The 10,965-nt window shown below is 33.5% G+C and overlaps 1 non-coding gene across 1 annotated transcript; it reads right to left on the reverse strand.

The window, feature by feature from the left end:
• Nucleotides 1-674: 674 nt before the first annotated feature.
• Nucleotides 675-865, reverse strand: LOC149300259 (U2 spliceosomal RNA). Its single transcript, XR_016272315.1, has one exon. It is a non-coding gene; the product is annotated as a U2 spliceosomal RNA (small nuclear RNA).
• Between the last annotated feature and the right edge of the window lie 10,100 nt (nt 866-10,965).

Raw genomic sequence — 10,965 nt, forward strand, 5'->3', positions numbered from 1 at the left:
TGTATATTACTGTTCCCTTCTTGACAACTGCTGTTCAAATGACTTTTTCAGGAGGGCTTCAGAGATCTACAGTAGCACTTCTTGGCAGGGGTCCAGTTAGGACACCCAGCACTTCAAAGCATCCACTGTATGGTTAAACTGTTAATGAGCTGTATCACTCTCCAGCTTTCGCAACAGTTTAACTGATATTGGTCTGGTTAAAACTATTAAAATGATCTCCTCTCACAAGGTGTCAGAGAAGTTCATTAAGAAAAAATAAAAACAGCATTGATTATTATTATTTTTATTTACATAACTAAATGGTTTCTTTTCATTGTGTACAGATCCATTAGTAAAATAATGAAAAACAACATAAATTACACATAAGTCATCCTTAAAGCGGGTCTGTCACTTTTCCCATTTTTACATTTCACAGTTCTTCACATTCAAAAAAGAATGCAACAGTGTTTATTGATAGAAAATGTAAGGACGCACACACACACCCATGTGCGTGCGCGCACTCGCACACACACCAATTAACACTTTCATCGCCAAAGGTATTTTTACCTTAAAGACTAAAACTATTTTTACCATATGTTTTTTAAACCATGATTTGTGCTTTCTATGGTTAGGATATGCACAAAATTATATACTGTTTTTTTTTTGTTTGTTTTTTTTTTTCTTTTTTTTTGTTTTTTTGGTGCACCGGTCCTGGAGGTACTGCAATACCAGGTCAATGCGTGGAGTGGACAGAGCAAGCTCTTCTTCCATCTCCCTGTTCTAAAAATCCATTTAATATATGGTCCCCAGATAGGGGACGTATCAGATATTAAACTGATAAGAACAGATACTACACTTGATCTTAGCCAAAAGGCCGAGAAGATTATATACTGTTTTAACAGCACAGACACCTTTTGATTAACAGCAACGTGGGTCATCAGTGGAGATCAGAAAATTTTCCCAACTGGTAGCAAAAGTGGAACAGTGGGGCAGCTACATGGGACAATGTGTTAATGCCTGTAAAAAAACTGTTCTGCAAAAGTGGGACACTTTAAAGTGGAAAATACGTGGGGATGTAGAGCACCTTCAGATGTCCCTCATACCATAAAATATAATTACAGACTGGATGTCTCCCAGAAATACATGTGGAAGGGGACCAAGAAGATTCAGGCCTCCTTCTGGACTCTTGGCCAGGGAGAAAGGGAAGGGACCACATATGTCTTTTGGGGAGTGCAACCCGAGAAGACTGGAGACTCAGCCCAATTAAAATAAATCATGCAAGATGCTTCCTCCAATAATTGGTATTGTTGTTTGAGTTAAATGGTGCTTGTTAATTTGATTGGATGAGTACCCAAGCTATAATTAAAAAAAATCCAAACAAATTATCTCCTTAACTTTTCTGCTAATACAGATAAATAAATGTTGATGATGGATCTACAAGAATACATTTTGTAGTTTAACATATGATCAAGTCTGCCTATAAAAGGGTTTTCTATGTTCTTACTCTACATCTTTTTTTTTATTCCTGGCATTCAAATGTACCTTATATGGATCATGCATTGATAAGTTAGGTACTAAAATTGGTAGTAACACACTGAGATACTTTGTTTCTTCTGGTGTCTCATATGCGTCACTACTGCATCTTACATATTTGTTTTTAAAAAGAATAGGACATATAAATTAAGAAGTGCTGGGTTGTAGTACATGGCACTATCCTTGTTAGAGTTTACCAGATAGCCTATGCATTTCACATAATACTACGTTATATATAGATATAGCTATATCAAAGATGGGGTCTCTAGACGTTTGTGATACCTATTATTGCGCTAACACAATCATTCAGTAAGACATAGTCAACTAAGTTACCAATGCCCCAGAAGTCACTTCATACTTTTCACATCTGATGAAGGGCCTTGAGGTTTTGAAAGCTTGTGGTAGATTTGACACAGTGATTCTGGTGGTTTACTGGAAAGTTATCATATCCCATCTTACTTGAGAACTCCAGAGAAAGCCCTACTTCCCTAGTTCTACAGGTCAGTTTCTTCTTTCTCTCGGCAGGAGAATACAGTTTGGCTATGCCTGTATTCTGACTAATGCTGGCATGCTTTCCCATGCTTCCTCCCTTCAGCTCTCTCCAACTAAAAGCTAGCCCTATCCCTCATGAAACCACTTTTCAGTTGTCAGGTATGCATGCTATTGAAGTCTGTCAAGCTTTAAGTAGGTTTCAGTACAGCTAATGGATGCACAGTGTATTATTAAAAATATGAATAATTACTTTAGTATTATGAGATGATCGGGGATATGACGTTACCGCAAGCGCTGCCATATTGCCCTGAGTTCAAGTGAGACCAAAATGACATCACCGCAAGTGCAGACATTTTGGTGGAAGTTCCCTACTTGGTGACATCATGGCACACACTCCAATCAAAAGGAAGACCAGGGGTCTGAATGAGACCAGCTCCCCTGGTTGCAATGCTGCTCATACCGCACTACAGGTAACAATATTTAAGCACATGTATGAGTTTAGTTACATTATAAAGGGAACCTGATGAAGTGACTTCAGCTGGTCGATATTGATGACATTTAATCACTAAATTAGATGTTGTAGGTGAGTTATTGTGAGACTGGCCCATTATGAGAAGTAGCCAGATGACTAAGGTTTAATTTTACATTTTACCTCAACTTTGGTGAATAAACTGAAATATGTTTATCTTGCTCTATTAAAGGGCCAGCAATGCCAAGCTTACTTCTACAGGAAAGTCAAATCCTGCATGAAGCAGTCATATGAAAACTATTTATATCAACATAGCTGTTCCTATAAATGGCTAATTCAAATAGCGCGAGGAAGCATAATCAATATCAAAATGAACAAACAAAAATAATAATTTGGAATATAATGCCTCTTCATACAATTTCATTAAATTCTGATATTTACAATTTCCCTGCTTTAAAAAATACCATATTTTTTGCTTTTTTGTTTTCATTTTTGGCAGTAGTCCCTGAAAAGCAGTCTATATTTAAGAAACAGTAATTTTTCATCCATATTAGAAGAAAACACACTTAAAATGTGAAGTATCAGATGTAGGATCTCTACTAAACCAGAATAATCCAGGGAATGTCGAATTTGTATAACTAGTTGTCTCATGCCTCATAAATGTGCTAAAGCATAAAATGTCTTTGCATGTAATTCAATATTTCATTGTTTTATTTGATGTACAAAATTTATGTCATATATTCTGAAAATATTCACTACAGACAGTACATTTTTTACTATTTTACTATGTAAATATAATCTCATTCCATTTCTGAATGTGAGTGTGGACTGCCGGGCCACAAGCTGACAAACTGGCGGTCTGCTTCTGCACTAAGGGGTAAAGTTGCCCTTCTTGTTACAATGTTAACCAACCTCTAATTATTTAATTCATAATGCATTGGGAAGTAGCCAAACTTAAAATGAATGAAATATTTATACTATACTTTGTAAAAGTGGCTATAGTTTTTGATTGTAGCATTCTGCCAAAAGATATTTTATTTGTAAGTGTTCTTTGCCACAGCTGTGATACTGCTCTATTGAAAAGCCCTTTGTAGTGGCCCATTGCATGTCTAAATAAATATTGCTAGGTAAAGATTTCTAGGTAACAAGTCAAGCTGTCTTGTCGAGGTTGAAAAGGCTAAACATGTTTGGGTATCCTCAGGAAAAAAAAGCTATAGTACACATACCAATAAACAAACAAGCAAACAACAGTAAACATACTGCAAACACAGAGAAACATACTGCAAACTGTTATGTCAGCGAAACATACATTGGTCATACAAGGTGTTGTGGGGCTAAAAATGCATTTAGTCCATCAAGTTCCACTGCCCGTATCTGTTGATCCACAAAGAAACAAAAACAAATGAGACGTTTATTCAACTGATTTGAAAGATTATTCTTGACTTGAAAAGCAATAAGATTTTTCCCTGGATCAACATTATATATGATAAAGTTAAAATGTTAAATACCTGAATGCTTCTGTTCGCCAGAAAAGCATCAACTTTCAACTAAAACCAAATCACCAGGCAGTGCATTGTACAATTTAACTGCCCTTACTGTGGAAAATCTTTTAATCAAGAATAAATCTATTTTTATTAATGAGAACATCACAGGGAGATCTTGCATGAATACAACAGAGGTGATTTATATGACCCCTTTGGGCACCATCTGTTGCATCTGTTGTTTAGATGGTTAAAAAAATTCAAATAGTAGGTGATAGATCACAGAGTGAATTTTGCTTTTCCTCTTTAAAATGGGGAAAACGTAAGACGTTCTATTACAGGATATAATACCAGAATTTGACACTTTTGGTAACCAGGAAATTAACCTGGAGTTTGCATATTCTACTTTAAGCTTTTATCTTTGATGTCTCTTAATATCATAAGAGTTCTTCTGCTGTAATGCATAGTAAAGCAGTGACTGTGGTGTCCACAATAAATGCTTTTTAATTTTCAAAATAAATTAGAGTTTACCCTATGTTATTCTAATTAATCACTTTCTACATGCTGAACAAAGTGACTGTAAATAGATAAGTCATATAATTTCAATTATACAGATAATTGCACCCTTTTGAATTCCGTTATTATAAACTGGGACATAGCTGGGCCACATTCATTAAAAATGCACATTTAAAGGTCAACTTTGTTGTTGATGAACAACCACTGATATGCTAAATGCATCAGGATTAAAAAAAGAAAGATGTCATTGCTTGACAAAAATATGAAATAAAAAGGAAAGCAAAAGTTATGAAATGCAGCAAACCTACAAGTATCACAATGCAGATACATCAAGTTCAGATTTAAAATATTTTGTATGAACATTTGACTGGTATTAATATAAATTGTCAAAAGTTGCTAGAAACAATGGGTTTTGTACATTTTCATAAACATTCATAATATACAACCAAGACTCTTAGCTTTAGTCTAATCTTTATCATTCATGGTGCACAAGAATTATTTTTTAAGAATTTTTCTGTATTTGATCATTCCAGTACTGGTCAATGGCATTATCTGTTCATCTGAGATCAGGATTGACATAACATTATTTTAAAACAGTTATTGATATGTGCTCCATGCATGCCTTAACTTAAAGTATAGGGACTTCCTATTGGGACTTCCCGATGACCAGAAATATTTTTATGTGGTGATGATCAACTTGTTGAGTGTCTCCTTGTGTTTGTCGTATGTTTCACAGGAATCACATATGACCCAATACAGTCTTAACATGACATCATTTGTCACATGATGATGTCTGGATTTATAGAGGACATATAGAGCATGTGTGGAAGAGTGTAGGTCAATGTGGACCCACAAAAATTCTCAACTTTTTGCTTAGTTTTTGTCCTGCTCGTGGGGGGTGTGGCCTCATTTTGGGGGCTTTGTACGAATTGACGAATTTACCAGAATTCTGCAAATTTGCAATTTGTATGAATTCTAATGCACAAGGCTATTATTTATATTAAGAAGAACAGTAGGCCAGAATATCTTTCATGTAACACACCTCTTTTGTAATGTGTAGAGCAACGAAAGGCATGACATTTCAATTGCCAAAAATAATCTGCTTCCACGTGAGGTTTCTTCCTCGGTACATATCTTAAATAATGGGTCACAAAAAGCATATGTCTTTCACAACATAACAATTTTTCCAGAGCTTCCCATTCAAGAAATTTGTAGCACTTGTTCATTATACATTATACATACATACTATGGCATTATAATGGCTATTATACTGGTTATTTTGCAAAAAAAAGTGCTTAACTATATTATAATGGTTTCATAGTGTGAAAATACTATAAATATTCAAATATTAGGCCAGTTTACCAGAAAATTTGTTATGTTTAGCAGGTGGAGTAATGTATATTTGATTGTTGTAGATTGCCAAAGATAAACCACAATGGAACCAAATGGGTTACTTGTCCTTCTACCCGATTAGAATGTTGAAAAGAAGTGTAAACACTCATATAGAGGCTAGACATCAAGCTTCTCTGATTTCATGTTCCCTCAGCATGAAATCTTTGCGGTCATGTCCTTTTACCAGTAGACACATCTGTGTAGCAGAGCTCTAATCACCGATGCTATGTTACAAAGCAAATAGTTGTAAAAGTGTTTCAAACCATAGCTGCCCAACATTGGTTTTAAATAAATATCCTTTGCTGTTTTCAAATATTTTTTTTTTTATTATTATTCTATTGTGGATACATATTACATTTCACATACTTAAACTGACATTTAACCAATTTTTACATGCAAATCATGAAATGTCTTGATACCCAAATAATGCAGTTAGCGTGAACAATCTCAGACACAAATAATACACTTTAAAAGATTTAATAACATTTGATATACCACCTGTTATTTTTGTTACTTTATTAATACTAAACTGAACATTTCCCAAATGACAACTTTTAATTGAAAATAAAAAAAATAAAAAAATAAAAAAAATATATTAAAATAATTAATTCAGGATTTTTTATAATAAATGCCCCTAATTAGATGGCTCATATTTTGATCCTATATCCACTAGCCATTAAATAGTATAAACATTTTATTCTGAAATACCTGTGTTTATAAATGAGACAGAAGAACATGATTCTCACTGACGATCAGCATAGATATTGTATTTTATTCCAGCTACACATGATTAAAAGAACATTACCTGTGTCTTGAGAGTCACTGAATGAGCTATGCTAAATTGGTTGTTTTCTGTTACGTGATTAATTGTGTTTCTAAACCATATTTTAGTGTGCTTTGTTTTTCTGTCCCCAGTCATCTCATATTATTAAAGAGAAATTCTGCATATCTCTCCTGGAGTCCAATTAAGGATTTGCATCATGGCTAGATTTTTCACTTTAATTACTGTATATAAAGTAGGTTTTGACTTATTTCCTTATTTATCAAACTATGCAGAAGAAGCAAAATTCATCAAATAAACAGATATCTGTGGTTATAATTGCAGCCGGCATTGAACATGTAGGCAGGAAATATGAGGGGCCAAATTTCATTATGTAGAGCATAATAAACATCTGAATAATTAAACTGTGTGTAAATCACTAGCATGGTAGTAGTAAGAATAGAAACATACCTATGTTTGGTCATGAAATCTGTTAGACTGTGCATTTCATTGTAAATGCTACACTATCAATAGAGGGAAGAAAAAAAATGTTGCATATGGTTAACTGGAAACTGCTTCTAGAATCACCTCATCGGTTGATAACAATTAATTATAATATTGCCATAGAAATAGTGTAAAACCGAGAGCTTTGATGATAATAACTGCTCATATATAGTTTTTTTTAAAAAATGCTCAAGCTATTGCTTATGACATGAGCTACGAGTTATCCCACATTTCATTTTTTTCATTAAAACCATCAGTATTGTTTTTTTATCGTATTAGTAAACAAAGCATTTTACATTGTCTCAAGAGCCTTGTTACGCTTTCCACAATGTATATTTTTTGTTAAAACAAACAATACTTATCCCTGCATTATAGCAGCGACGCATATTTTTTTTCAGTCCTAACATGCATTCTATAAGCCATCTAAAAATAAAAAGATGAATAATTTAACACGTAAAATCCCATCTTCAGCAGTCTGCAGCTGCTTAGCTTTCACTGATATGTATATTATATTAACACAGTGTATTAAATAACACACTTTGTTCTTAATATCTTGGGACGACTTTAAAAATAAATTATAGACTGCAACGAGTCTACTTAGTTTCATTTGCAATTTTTTTTACTAATTAAAAAAAAGTCTGTGTACACATTTCTTTCCTTTTAGGAAACCAGAAAGAGATATTATCCTACACCCTGCTGTGATTTACAAGAATTCTTTGTGTTAAATCTTCTGGTCCACCCTGCTGTGCCCACAACTGGTTTCATTTAGAATACATGTAAATATTTTTGTAATAATCTAAGTTGAAGAATATATCTATTGAATGGTTTTTAGTAGCCCCTGGGACATGTAGGGTGCATGCAAAGGGGAGTATTGCCCTGAACGTCGCCTTCCTTCTTTTGGGTTAATATATTTTGTATTATGCACAACTGGCTGTATGCTATTATCAGTGAAAAATGATTCTCACTTTAATATCCAACACAGTAATCAATTGGATATATGCTGGCTTAAACCAGGGATATATTAATCTTGGTTAAAAAAAAAAAAAGGAAAGAAAAAACAAAGCATTTTTTTTAAATATTTTTTTTTAAATTATTGAATTTATTTTAAAATTTTTACATATAATTACAAAAATAATTATACATATAAATATAACATACAAATATATGTGAAATCTATATTCAACTTGTTTGGTGGGTGGATCATTTTCTTTTAAATATTTATTGCAATATATTTGGAATGTAAAGACACTTGACAGTATGGCATAAGTCACGTTTATATATTTCAAAAGTATAGTAAAACGATTGCATACGTTAAAACAGTGCAATTCATATGTCTCTGGCACTGAAAATCTAACATAAATGTTATTTCTTGTATTATGATAAGTCGATATAGCTGATCAATCAACACAACCATCACATATGGTGCATCCAGATACTTTCTCGACACCCTCTGATGCAATTAGTATAGAACATTTTATAATAGTTTTGCAGTCTCTCCCGGATACCATAGATAAGATACTTTGACAGTGTTGTACCTAATTATATCCCTATTAACTCATAGGTGGTTTGTTTTGCTTAATGTATCTACTGTCAGCATAACTATAGTTCATTGGGACATTTAAGTTTAATCACACAGCAGTAAATAATATTGTAAACTCTTGAGTATTGTCAATAATAATATAATTAGCTATTTAGTTAAAGAGATATTGCACACCTCCCAAACTATTTTAATTAAAAAGTTTTGCTGCATTAATATTTGATGTATGCCACTGAGATTTTCCAATAGGAAGAAGTTGTGAGCTTATCAAAATAAAGCCACGCTGTACAATCTTTATCTCATTTCAGGTAATAGATTTATTAGAATGTAAGGAGCATCTGATGATGTGACCCGCCTTACTTTTAAATAGGGAAATTAATTTACAAGTTGTTTGGTTGCATATGTAAGGCACGTGCAAACTTATACCCTCGTATTGAGATACATCCCTAACTACCCTCTTCATTCCTCCCATGCCAGTACTTCTTCTCACTTACATATTCAGGATTCTCTTGTTGTAACAGTTTGCAAAAGTTTGGAGTCATGGAAAACAGGGAAATTTCTAACTATATAACATAATTGCAAAAGGGTTTTCTAACGATCAATTAGACTTAATCGTGGATTAGTGAACACAACGTGTCATTGACATCATATACCGGCGCTCAACTTGAAATGCCGGCACTGCGACCAAGGCAGAGGCCTCGCGGAGAAGAGTGAGAGGCGCCGAACAGTTTCTGAAAACGTATTCCTCAGCGACTATTAAAAAAAAAAAAAAAAGAGACAGCGTTTCAATTGGGGGGGCACACGGGGGGGCACAGCATGATGTAGGGGGGCCGTGGCCCCCTCTGGCCCCCCCTGCCGACGCTACTGGTCTTAACTTAAACTAATATCCCTGTGCAGAAATTGTAACAACAAAAATCTGACCTGAATCTGAAGTTCCTACTTTTGTGTTTTGTCATAATAATGCATTTCTGGCAAAATCATTAATCAAGCAAACTTTACATAATTTAGTAATTATTTGTGGGAATGGTTTTGGCATGGCATAGCACTAGGAATTATGTTTCTTTGTTTCTTGCACTTAGTAAAGTGTTACATTCTTACCCTATAGAGGAACTCTGGTCCATTGCTGTTAGATCAGTTCATTAAGATGAATAGATATACAGGAAAAAATAGTAAAATCCTTATTAGTACAAAATAGTAAATAATTATATTAACATACTTAATCCTTAGAGTAAAAAAGGGCTATCGAACTTATCGGGAGACATTTATTTAAAATGTTTTATAAAACAAAACACGCATCGATTTTAGAAAAGCATGTCAGATCACATTGATTTAGATGTTTAAAAATCCATACAAGATCATGTATATAAAGTAACATTTCCAGGCATAGTAACATATAGTTTCTAACAAGTTCTCCTTGACAGGTTTTTAAGTGGCACAGAAATACATGAAGAGATTAATTATTAAATTGGCTTATTATCTAATTTGTTGGAGAAGTTTCTTAAGTATAGGAAGTATTCATTTTTGAATTGGGGTAGATAGTAAACACTACTACATAAAACCCTACTCAACTTGTTGAAATAGAATTTTATAAAACTTAAAGATGTATTATATCCATTTAAAAGTTCATGAAAAACATCCACAGACACATATGACCATGGTACTCTAATAATCCCTATGCCATTATCATGGTAAATTGTATCCTTCTTGTAGAAACCTGCTGTTATACATACCTGTTTTGAAGATTACATACTATTTTAGAAAGGAATTTCCAGAAACCTTTCGATATAATCTACATACAGATCCAGGGACACATGTGAATATGCTCCATTTGGAAACCTTCCAGATACTGCACAAAGCTATGATAAGCTAAGTAACACTTGTATTTTTCTACATGCTTATTTTTTATAAAATTGATTAAATACTCCCAAAAGTTCACACTTGTCTTGGATAGGTGGTGTTATTTCTTATACAGTTAGTTTACTGTATCTGTTTTCGTGAAGAGTGGATTTTGAAATATAATTTGGCAACCAGTATTTTTTTGACAATCTGTAAATTTACGTTACACTATCTTAGAGGGGTTATTATAAATATGTGCAGAACCATGTACAGGTGATCCTCTGAGACTCAAAGAGTGAAGATTTCCTACACAACAATGGAAGCAATTCTTTACATTAAGGGCAATAAAGATTTGGAATTCACTGCCAAGTGAGATGATCTTCAGAAAGGGTCTGGATATTATTTAAAAAAAACAGAATATACAAGGCTATAAATGATTGAATAAACATTAATATTGTAGAGCTTC

The sequence above is a fragment of the Sceloporus occidentalis genome, unplaced genomic scaffold (genome assembly GCF_023333645.1).
Source record: "Sceloporus occidentalis isolate IW3139 unplaced genomic scaffold, rSceOcc1.0.p SCAF_25, whole genome shotgun sequence".
Classification (NCBI taxonomy): domain Eukaryota; kingdom Metazoa; phylum Chordata; class Lepidosauria; order Squamata; family Phrynosomatidae; genus Sceloporus; species Sceloporus occidentalis.